The sequence below is a fragment of the Dipodomys merriami genome, unplaced genomic scaffold (genome assembly GCF_024711535.1).
Source record: "Dipodomys merriami isolate MVZ:Mamm:240054 unplaced genomic scaffold, mDipMer1.0.p SCAF_42, whole genome shotgun sequence".
NCBI classification, from domain to species: domain Eukaryota; kingdom Metazoa; phylum Chordata; class Mammalia; order Rodentia; family Heteromyidae; genus Dipodomys; species Dipodomys merriami.
Window position 1 is genome coordinate 3,672,634 of NW_027205826.1, and position 11,488 is coordinate 3,684,121.

Genomic DNA, 11,488 nt, shown 5'->3' on the forward strand with positions numbered 1-11,488 from the left:
TCTCATAACCATTCCCCAAGCTTTGGGGAAAATATTCAGAACAGGTTTTCCCTCAGTAGTGGGTAGAAATTAGCCCTAAGTGTTACTCTGATGTCTTAATAAAGCTAATGGCAACCCTCAAAAAGGCCAAACTAGCCCAATTTACTGCTCATGAAGAGGGAATCAAGAGCTGAACTTTGGAGGGCTTGATGGTTTTGAGACAGTCTCCCTGTGTAGTCCAGGCTGGCCTCAAACTCCCAATCATCCTCCTGCCTCAGAAGTGTGCTACCACCACATGCCTAGCTTAACAGCTGAGTTTTGAAGATGATAGGACTTCACTATTGCCCAGATTTGCAGGGAGGGGGAGAGGAGTAGGTGAAGACTTTAAAGCTTATAGCTTGGAGATGAAAGAAAAGACAATAGAGCCAACAGATTGAGTAACTGAAAGTGACATGACTTTGTAACTGGGGGAATTGGGGAGGAAAGGGAAGTTCAGGGGTTGCCTGGGTCTCCTCTGCAGAAGGGAACACTAGCTACTCAGGAGTCTGAGATCTGAGGAGCAAGGTTCAAAGTCAGCAAGGGCAAGAAAGTCCGTGAGCCTCTTCAATTAACTACAGAAAAGGCTGGAAGTGGAGCTGTGGCTCAAGTGTTAAAGCATCAGCTATGAGCAGTATCCAGGCCCTGAGTTCAAGCCCTCGAACTAGCATTAAAAAAATAAAAATAAAAGAAATAGGGCTGGGAATATGGCTTAGTGGTAGAGTGCTTACCTAGCATGCATAAAGCCCTGGGTTTGATTTCTCAGCACCACATACATAGAAAAAGCTGGAAGTGGTGCTGTGGCTCAAGTGGTAGAGTGCTAGCCTTGAGCAAAAGAAGCTCAGGGACAGTGCCCAGGCCCTGAGTTCAAGCCCAACTGGCGAAAGAAAGAAAGAAAGAAAAGAGAGAGAGAGAGAGAGAGAGAGAGAGAGAGAGAGAGAGAGAGAGAGAGAGAGCGCAAGCAAGCAAGCCAGATGCCAGTGGCTCATATCTGTAATCTCAGCTACTCAGAAGGCTGAGATCTCGGGCTGGGAAGGTGGCTCAGTGGTAGAGTGCTTGCCTTGCATGCATGAGGCCCTGGGTTCGATTCCTCAGCACCACATAAGCAAATAGAAAAAAGCCGGAAGTGGCGCTGTGGCTCAAGCGGTAGAGCGCTAGCCTTGAGCTGAAGAGCTGAGGGACAGTGCCCAGGCCCAGAGTTCAGGCCCCACGACCGGACCCAAAAAAAAAAAAAAAAAAAAAAATGAAAAAGAAGGCTGAGATCTGAGGATCAGCCTGTGTAGAAGAGTTCCGGAGACTCTTATCTCCAATAAACTACTCAGAAAAAGCCGGAAGTAGGTACAGTGCTAACCTTGAGCACAAAGAGGCTCTGGGACAGTGCTCAGGCCCTGGAATTCAAGCCCCAAGACTGGTAAAAAGAAAAAGGAAAAAAGTCAAACCTTTTCAGGATCTTGCGATGGGGGTGGGGAGTGGGTTATCATGGATTACATAAATATAAGCACAAGTGCCTAGGGAGTGAGAAACAGAAATATGGTACACAGAGGGGAAGGGGCAGGAAGACGGCAGAGGCGAGTTGAAGATGCCAGCCCTGGCATCTGAAGGAAGGACTGCCACGGTCCTTCCTTCCTGGTCCACAGCTGGAGCAAGTAAGGAGCCCAGCGTCCTCGGTGGGTTCTGATGACACTGTGGCTTCCTTCCGCCCAGGGAGGCTGCTGGACCTCTGGACTCCAGATCTGGGAGACGGCGGCGTCTATTGCTCTAAGCCGTGTGGTCTGCGTTCATTTGTAGCAGTGAGCATAGCAGACAAACACAGCTGGCAGGTAGTTGGTTCAATGATTAATTATCCAGGATGACAAGACTGAATGAGCACCCATCACTCCCCAGCCTAGAGACCAGATTCAGTGCTGGGATAAAGGAGGCTGCTCCGAGCCTCTGGCCTCACTCAAAACATATATAATATATTATATTATGTTTATTATTTCTATTATTAATAATAATATTCATTGCTTATTTATTTATCTATAGGATTGATCTCAGAGCCTGGGCACTGTCCCTGAGCTTCTTTTGCTCCAGGTTGGCACTCTACCACTTGAGCCACAGCACCACTTCTGGCTTCTTCTGTGTATGTGGTACTGAAGAATTGAACCCAGAGCTTCATGCACGCTAGGCAAGCACTCTGCCACTAAGCCACATTCCTAGCCATTTATTTATTTATTTATTTATTTTTAAATTTTTGTTGGTCATGGGTCTTGATCTCTGGGCCTGGGTGCTGTCTCTCAGCTCTTCAGCTCAAGGCAAGTTGCTCTACCCCTTAAGCCACAATACCACTTCTGGTTTTCTAGTGGTTAACTGGAGATAAGAGTTTCACAGTCTTACCTGCCCCGTCTGGCTTTGAACCTCAATCTTCAGATCTCAGCCTCCTGAGTAGCTAGGATGACAGGCGTGAGCCACTGGTGCCCCACCATTTACAACAGTTTTAATTCTTATTGGCATGGTCTTAGGATAAAAAAAAATAGTAACAGAATTAAGAAAGAAAATCAAGTGATATTTTGTTAAAGCTTTGAATGGGGGCCTCTCAGTAGCTCTCAAATTCTCCCATGCAGATGCTACCAGGCTCTAAGTTTGTGGAATAGCACTAACAATGTAAGCAGTACACCTGTGCTGCTTGCCTTGAGCCAGGCACCATGGTGAGCATTTTACATGGCTCTCTCTCCAAGGACAGGGAGGAGACTGTGGAGTGTTCATCATGGGACCAGAAAGATGTGAGTATGAGTCTCAATCTCTGCCACACTTAGCTGTGTGGCATGAGGCAAATGACTCAGCTCCTCTGAGGACCAGTCTTCTCCACATAGAAAACGAGGCTGCCTTTACTTCTCCTTTCTGAGATGTTACAAGAATTAGATTTAAAAGCTGGGCACCAGTGGCTCACACCAGAAATGCTTAGCTATTCAGGAGGCTGAGACCTGAAGCTCGTGGTTTGAGGCCAGCCTGGGTAGGAAAGTCTATGAGACTCTTATCTCCAGTTAACCACCAAAAAGCTGGAAGTAGAGCTGTGACTCAAGTGGCAGAGTGTCAGCCTTGAGCAAAAACAAAAACAAAAACAGAGTAACAACAACAACAGAAAAAAAAAACCTACCCCAAAATGAAGAGAGAGCCAGAGACTCTGAATAACCCCCTACACAAATAATCAGATTTGGGCTGGGAAGGTGGCTCAGTGGCAGAGTGCTTGCCTTGCATGCATGAGGCCCTGGGTTTGATTCCTCAGCACCACATAAGCAGAAAAACATGGATGTGGTTCTGTGGCTCAAGTGGTAGAGCTAGCCTTGAGCTGAAGAGCTGAGGGACAGTGCCCAGGCCCAGAGTTCAGGCTCCACAACTGACAAAAAAAAAAAAAAAAAAATCAATCAAATTTGCCTGAAGCAAAATGCCTGACAATTCCCCCCATTCCTGCCTTCCTTTGTAACACTTGGAAGATTCACAGTAGTGACAGGAGCTCACAAAGGGCATGGAAGATATCTAGGTGCCACCAGCCTCAAGTCTAAAAAGCAACGCCGCCACACCTCCGCCATGTGTCTCCTGGGACAGCATCCTGACTCGCGCAGACAATTTCCCTGCAGTCATTTTGAGGGTAGAGCTGAACAACTCATTTTCTCACCTAAAATTTATTCTTCCTTCTTTTGTTATTCTAGGCTGGGGAAAAGACATAATCATCATAATAAAAAGAAAAACACCCCTGTGAGTCTGGCAAAGAAAAACAACATGATGTGTAATTTGAAACTGAAAGTCATTGTTGTGTCTACAATTGTAAAAAATAAATAAACAAAGCAAAGAGTAGCTTTTAGAGCCAAGGAGGCTCTGAGTTGGAGAGAGGGATTGCCTCTGATGAATCATTGGCTGCCCTGTTTTTTTTTTGGGGGGGTCTGGTCGTGGGGCCTGAACTCTGGGCCTGGGTGCTGTCCCTCAGCTCTTCAGCTCAAGGCTAGCGCTCTACCACTTGAGCCACAGCGCCACTTCCGGCTTTTTTCTTTTTGCTTATGTGGTGCTGAGGAATCGAACCCAGGGCCTCGAGCATGCAACGCAAGCGCTCTACCACTGAGCCACCTTCCCAGCCCCTGGCTGCCCTGTTTATATTAAAAAGTTCCCCCATAAAATTAGGCCTGAAGCCAGGTGCTGGTGGCTCATGCCTATAAACCCAGCTACTCAGGAGGCTGAGATCTGAGAATGTGGTTTAAAGTCAGCCCGGCAGGAAAGTCCAGAAGCCTCTTATCTCCAATTAATCACCAGAAAACTGGAAATGGAGGTGTGGCTCAAAGTGGTAGAGTGCTAGCCTTGAGCACAAAAGCTCAGGGACAGCCCTGAGTTCAAGCCCTGTGATCAACAGCAACAATCAAAACTAGGCCTGATGCTACACCTGCAATCCCAGCCATCGGGAGTCTAAGACCAGAGGATCATGAGTTCAAGGCTAGCCCAGGCTACATAATTAGATCCTCTTTCTCTCTCTCTCTCTCTCTCTCTCTCTCTCTCTCTCTCTCTCTCTCTCTCTCTCTCTCTCTCTCCCACACACACACACACAACTTCTACTAGTCACATGTGTTAGACCCAAGGATGCCCCCTCTCCACCTCTCACCAGTCCTATGGATCCCATATAGATTACAACTCCTCCCATGTGGATTCTCCTTGGTCTCCTGTGGGTTTCATCATCCCTCCCCTCAGGTGCACATGGCGGGCTTGCTCAGCACCCTACCTCCAGGCTGAGCATCTTCCAAACCAGATGCCCCCAGCTTTCTGCTCCTACTGATGAAAAGATCATAGTGGGGATTGCCAATCACTTGGAACTTATATTGGGTGTCTACCTTATTGCTTATATTCTTTCTCTTTGTTTCAAGAAGTCTATCTACCAGACAGATTTTTTTTTGCCAGTCCTGGGGCTAGAACTCAGGGCCTGAACACTGTTCCTGAGCTGCTTTTCCTTCTTTTGCCCCACTTTTTTTTTTTTTTTTTTTTTTTTATTGTAAAGATTCTATACAGAGGGTTACAGTTACATGAGTGGGGTAATGAGTACACTTCCTCTTGAACATTGTTACCCCCTCCATTGTTTTCTCCCTACCATCCCCTCCCTCCCTCCCTTCCCCAAGGTTCTTTTTTTTTTTTTTTTTTTATTGTGATTAAGTGATTACTTAATTTCCGGAAATTCACAGTATTGTGGAATAATGATGCCCATTTAAAGTCACACGTTCATTCTAACTTTCCTCTTTTGCCCCACTTTTGACCTTTTCTGTTTATGTGGTAATGAGGAATTGAACCCAGGGCTTCATGCAGGCTAGGCAAGCTCTCTACCACTAAGCCACATTCCCAGCCAGTACTGTGGTTTGATCTCAGGACTTTGGGCTTACTAGGCATGTCCTATACTGTTTGCTTGAGCCATGTTCCCAGCTTAATAATAATAATAATAATAATAATAATAATAATAATAATAGGGCCTCATGTGTATTCCCAGGCCAGCCTGGACCATGATCCTCCTATTTTCGTTTGCTGCATAGCTGGGATGATAGGCACAAGTGACTGGGCTCAGAATTTGATTGGTTGAGATGCAAGGATCTCATGAATGTTTTGTCTGTGTTGGCCTTGCATGGCAATCCTCCCAATTCCTGCCTCTCAGGTAATTCAGCATGGTGTAAGATACCATGTCCAGCCTGTCGGGCAGCTTTGCTTAGCTCTACTTTACTGATGACCGAGCTGGCTTAAGCTTGGTCAAAGTTTTAAAGTTTAGTGACACCAATTTGAACCTAGGGCTGTGGGACTCCAAAGTGTGCTAGTTTCCTTCATGGACTCCCCTCTGCCCAACAGTTGAGTTTACCAAATGATGCCCTGATATGTCACCGGATAAGATGCTAATGATCAGGGTAATCAAGTGTTTGGGGGTGGGGAGGGAGGAACATGCTTTCTGTGCCACTCCTTCTCAGAGAACCCCTGGCGTGTTAGTATGGATGTTTGGCCAACAAAAAACAAACAACAACAACAAAAAACCCACATAAAACCAAAAGTGAAGCCTCACTAACCCAGGGCATTTTGCCAGGAAACCCATTTGTGTTGATCACTGGAGTTGCATGGCACACAGTTTGTTTTTTTTTGCCAGTCCTGGGGCTTGAATTCAGGGCCTGGGCGCTGTCTCGGCTCTTCAGCTCAGAGCTAGCACTCTACCATTTGAGCCACAGCACCACTTCCTGCCTTTTCTGCTTATGTGGTGCTGAGGAATCGAACCCAGGGCCTCATGCATGCAAGGCAAGCACTCTACCACTGAGCCACCTTCCCAGCCCCATGGCACAGTTTGGGAACCACAGGCATTCTGGCTGAAGCTGCCAGTTCTCAGCTTATTGGGTTACACTGCAGTTCTATTTCCTCCTGTCACCCCGAGGTCACCTTCTGCTTCAGCCACATCACAGTGCTCCATCCCCTCCAACACACGTGTGTTTCTGTCTCTGTGCCTTTGTAACACCTGTTCCCTCTAGGTGGCGCCTCCTTCCTCTTTCAATGCGCTCCCAAGACCAGGGAGTTAGCCTTTGCTTGCTAGCCAGAGCTAACCGCTTCTGGGTCTGCAAAGCCCTTAAGACCTACCTTCATGATAACACAGGTCTGTGTGTCTACTGGACGAAATGTGCTTTCATGGGACTGCCCCCACCTGTACAATCTCCAACTGCAAACACAGCACCTAGCGCTCAATAGAGGTCTGCCACTGAACTTCTATTGTCTTCTAGTCTGTTTAATTTAATTTAATTTGGCTCGGTCGTGGAGCTTGAACTCTGGGCATGGGTGCTGACCCTGAGCTCCTCAGCTAAAGGTGAGTGCTCTACCACTTGAACCACAGCACCACTTCCAGTTTTCTGGTGGTTAATTGGAGATAAGAGTTTCACGGACTTTCCTGCCCGGGCTGGCTTTGAACCGAGATCCTCAGATCTCAGCCTCCTGAGTACCTAGGATGACAGGCGTGAGCCACTGGTGCCTGGCGTGTCTGTTTTATTTTTTAAATATAAATTTATGATTATCAGCATTATTCGTATTTATGGAGAGATCTAAAAGAAGTGTAGCTAGGCATAGTAGTAGAGACCTACAATCCCAGCTACCGGAGAGGCTGAGTGAATGCGCCCAGGAGCTCATGGACAACCTGTGCTACATAACAAGGCCTTCTGTAAAGAGGGGAGGAAAAGTTGGGTGGTGGCTCAATTGTAGCTAAGATCTGAGGATCGTGGTTCAAAAGCAGTCCAGGCAGGAAAGTCTGTGAGACTCTCATCTCTAATTAACCAGCAAAAGGCTAGAAATGACTGGGCATCGGTGGCTCACACCTGTAATCCTAGCCACTCAAGAGGTTGAGATCTGAAGATCAAGGTTCGAAGCCAGCGTTGGCAGAAAAGTCCATGGGACTCTTATGGAAGTAGAGCTGTGGTTTAAGTGGTAGAGTGTTAGCCTTGAGCACAAAGAGCTAAGGGACAGAGCCCAGGCCCAAAGTTCACCTCAGCGTAAAATTAAAAATTAAAAAAATTAAAAAGCCAGAAATGTGAGCCAAAGTGTGGCTCAAGTAGTAGGGTGTTGATTGAACCAAAAAACAGTGAGAATGCAAGACCCTGAGTTCAAGACCATGAGTTCAAGGCCCAGTACTGACACAGAAAGAAAGAAAGAAGCTGGGTGCTGGTGGCTCATGCCTGCAATCCTAGCTACTCAAGAGGATGAGATCTGATTATCGCAGTTCAAAGCCAGCCTGGGCAAGAAAGTCTATGAGACTTTCCAATTAATCTCCAATTAATCACCAGAAAACAAAGTGGCACTGTGGTTCAAAGAGGTAGAGCACTAGCATTGTGCAAAAAAGAGCTCAGGGACAGGGCCCAAGCCCTGAGTTCAAGCCTCACGATCGACACAAAAAAAAGCAAGAAAGCTTGCCTAGCATGCATGAAGCCCTGGGTTCCATTCCTTTACCACATAAACAGAAAAAGCTGGAAGTGGTGCTGTGGCTCAAGTGGTAGAATGCTAGCCTTGAGTCCAAGCTCTAGGACTGACAGAGAGAGAGAGAGAGAGAGAGAGAGAGAGAGAGAGAGAGAGAGAGAGAGAGAGAGAGAGAGAGAGAGAGAGAGAGAGAGAGAGAGAGAGAGACACACACAGAGAGATAGAGAGAAATCTTAAGCACTTGCTTAGCTATAACACAAATCACCACCAACAAGAATAGCGATGCGCAAACTACAATTAGGCCATCCAGTTGCTGCTAGTGTGTGTGTGTGTGTGTGTGTGTGTGTGTGTGTGTACACATACACATGTATCTAACAAAGTCTCAATTGTTTCTAAAACTCATGAAAGCATTCCAGGTCACTGTTTAGGTGGCTTCCCAAGTTGGTATACTATCACCTCCCTCCATGCTGTGTAAGATGTTTCTACACAAATCTTTGCCTCTGGGTCTATCTATCCATTTTTTGCCTTCGGGTGAACTCCAGAGCCCAGGCAGGGGAGGCTCCTGGGGCGTTTGGGCCAATCGCCAGAGGCTCTCTAGAAAGACTGGGCACGTCTCTTCCGGCAGGCTTCACTGTGTGTCTGTCTCCTCAGCCCCCATAATTATGGCCACTTTGGATAGAAAAGAACACCAGAATAGTTGCTATTAAATGTGAAAGAAAAATTGCCTAGCTGGATGGTTTTTAAAGAGGAGCATTTAGCAAGCTTTTGAGGACTAATTACTGTTTAATCAGTCTGAGGAACACAGGCTCATTATTCCCTTTCTGTAGAGACTGAGCATCAAAACCCAGAGTTGGTAATTTTGCCAAGGCAATGAGCGGCTGCACATCATTGATTTCCCCGCACTTGGGTGGCAGCAGATTTCACTCTTGCATGTATGCACATGCCAGTCTTAAGGCTCAAACTCAGGGCCAGGGAGCTCTCCCTTAGTTTTTTTGCTCAAGGTTGACACTCTACCACTTGAGCCACAGCTACACGTTTGATTTTTTTGCTGGTGAATTGGAGATAAGAGTCTCACAGACTTTTCTGCTCAGGTTGGCTTTGAACCTCGATCCTCAGATCTCAGCCTCTTGAGTAGATAGGATGACAGGTGTGAGCCACCAGTGCCCTGCTTTGGCTTTTCCTCTTTTTCCTCTCTAGAGGATGAAGCCCCCCTGACTTCTCGCTGCATACATCAGCCGGGGCAGCTCACCAGAGGAGCGCATGCCCAGTGCGGGCAGGAGCTGGCTGCTACCCGAACTTGGTGTTCTTAGCTGTCAGCTTTCTTTCCTTTCCTCCTCACGCCACTCTGACAAGCAAGGACGCTCCAGGACGAATTTATCAAAGTCCCCTTGTCCCCCCCGCAAAGGGCTGGCAATGCAGTTCAGTGGTAGCGTGTTTACCCAGCATGCATGAGCCTTGGTCCTTCCTCAGCCCAGCATCTGGGCCCATAAACCCTAGAGGTAGCAAACCCCTCCCCCACCTCCACACCAGGCCGCTCAGCTCAGCTTCCTCCGTTGTGTTCCAGGAGCTAGAGAGTGGACTGGAAAGAGAAGTTTCCAGAAGGAGAGAACAGTAAGTAGTATGACTAAGTCTAAAGAAGGGCAATGAATGTCCCTTTATTCAACCTGCAGTTCCCATTCTAGAAACCCCTTGGAGAAAATGCTTCTGAATAATGGTGAAGGTATTCTCCACTTGCTAATGTAGAAAGCATTACAGGCCTAATGAAACAAAGATTCCTACATATTATGGGATACCAGGAAGTTGTACCAGGCAGTTAATAATCAGGAAGGTTAAATAAAGAACTAAAACAATGAGACCTAGGTGGGTGACAGGTCAATATTTGCTGTTAAATGCAAACAGAAGAAAAGTACGTAGCAAGGCATCTCATTGTGCAGGGGTGTGCTTGGATAGGAATAACTTCCAGTGCCCTCTAGCAGGGTGTGTGTGGGGAATTATGGTTGACATTAACTGAATATTCCAAATAGTAGAGCGAACTTTTAACCATTCCCAATACAAAGAAATGGTGTATGTGGGTTGGAGGGTGAGTGTGTAGCTCGGAGGTAGACCAGTTGTCTAACAGTGTTCAACCCCTAGGTTTCATTGTCAGCTTTGCAAAGAATGTCTTCATGTATCCATTTACATGTACCAAAGTTGATAAATTGGCCAATTATCTTGATCTGGTTGTTATACATATATTGATTATACATTGTGCAAACATTGCATACATACCTTCTAAATGTATATAATCACTGTGTCAATTTTAACATATATTATTTTTTTTTAAATATCCTTTAAGAGGAGGGCATGGAATCAGAGAGAAACAGGGGAAATGTATGACAGAATAGCTCATCAGCTGCACTGGACATTGATGAAAACGAATTAAGCAACTCAAGGGCAGCGATGGGAATGAGAGGGAAAGAGGGAACAGCTGACACTAAGCAAAAGGAAAGAAATGTTCATAATCTCCCAATGTGGAAGAAATAGTTGTGTGGTCAAAGCTCGTAGAATTCACAAACATTAGAGACCATGATAATGATAATTTGCTTTGTGAAGGTTAAATTGTGTTTGTGACTTTAAGTATCACTATCCCACAAGACTGTAAAATTTGTGAAATTTATGTAATCACTTAATTTCAGTAAGAAATTATTTAAAAAAATATCCATTAAGCTGGGTGCTTGTGGCTCACGCCTGGAATCCTAGCTACTCAGGAGGCTGAGATCTGGGGATCACAGGTCAAAGCCAGCCTAGGCAAGAAAGTCTGTGAGACTCTGATCTCCAATTAAGCACCAAAAAGCCATAAGTGGCATGGTGGACCAAGTGGTAGAGGACTAGCCTTGAGTGAAGAAGCTCAGGGACAGAACTTGGGCTGTGAATTCAAGCTTCAGAACTGGCTCACACACGTGCGTGCACACACACACATCTCAATTATACAAAGAAAATAACTTATTCATCCAATACTTTATTATTTCTGTTGCTTGTAACAGGGTCTTACTAAATGTCCAAGCTAGCTTTGAACTCAAGATCTCTTGCCTCAGCCTCCTGAGAGCTGAGATTACAGCTCTCAGCTGAGATTACTACCATACCTTCCTTCTCCCTTGCTAATGCTCCTTTTCTGTGTTGGGACCAAATCTAGGGCCTGGGAAACCAAACAAATGTCCCTTCCTGCTTCCTTCCTGTCACTCATTCAGTGGATGTGACTTTCATAAATTAAATTCAATGACCTATTTTCATTCTAAATATCATTATCATACAGCAGCCTTGCCTGCTCAACTCTTGTCGCCACTGCTATATATGGATACAAAGCTCACCTAGGATTGTTGAATCCCTGTGCCTCAAAGGTACCTTCCAAGGGGCTTTGTGCAGTCTTAGACAACTGGTCTACCACTGAGCTACCCACCCTACTCCCCTCCAGCCCACCATTTCTTTGTATAGTACTGAAGGCAGGACTATTTCCATCAGCAAACAACTTTGCTTGGCTCTCAGGACTTGGCCCTTTGTC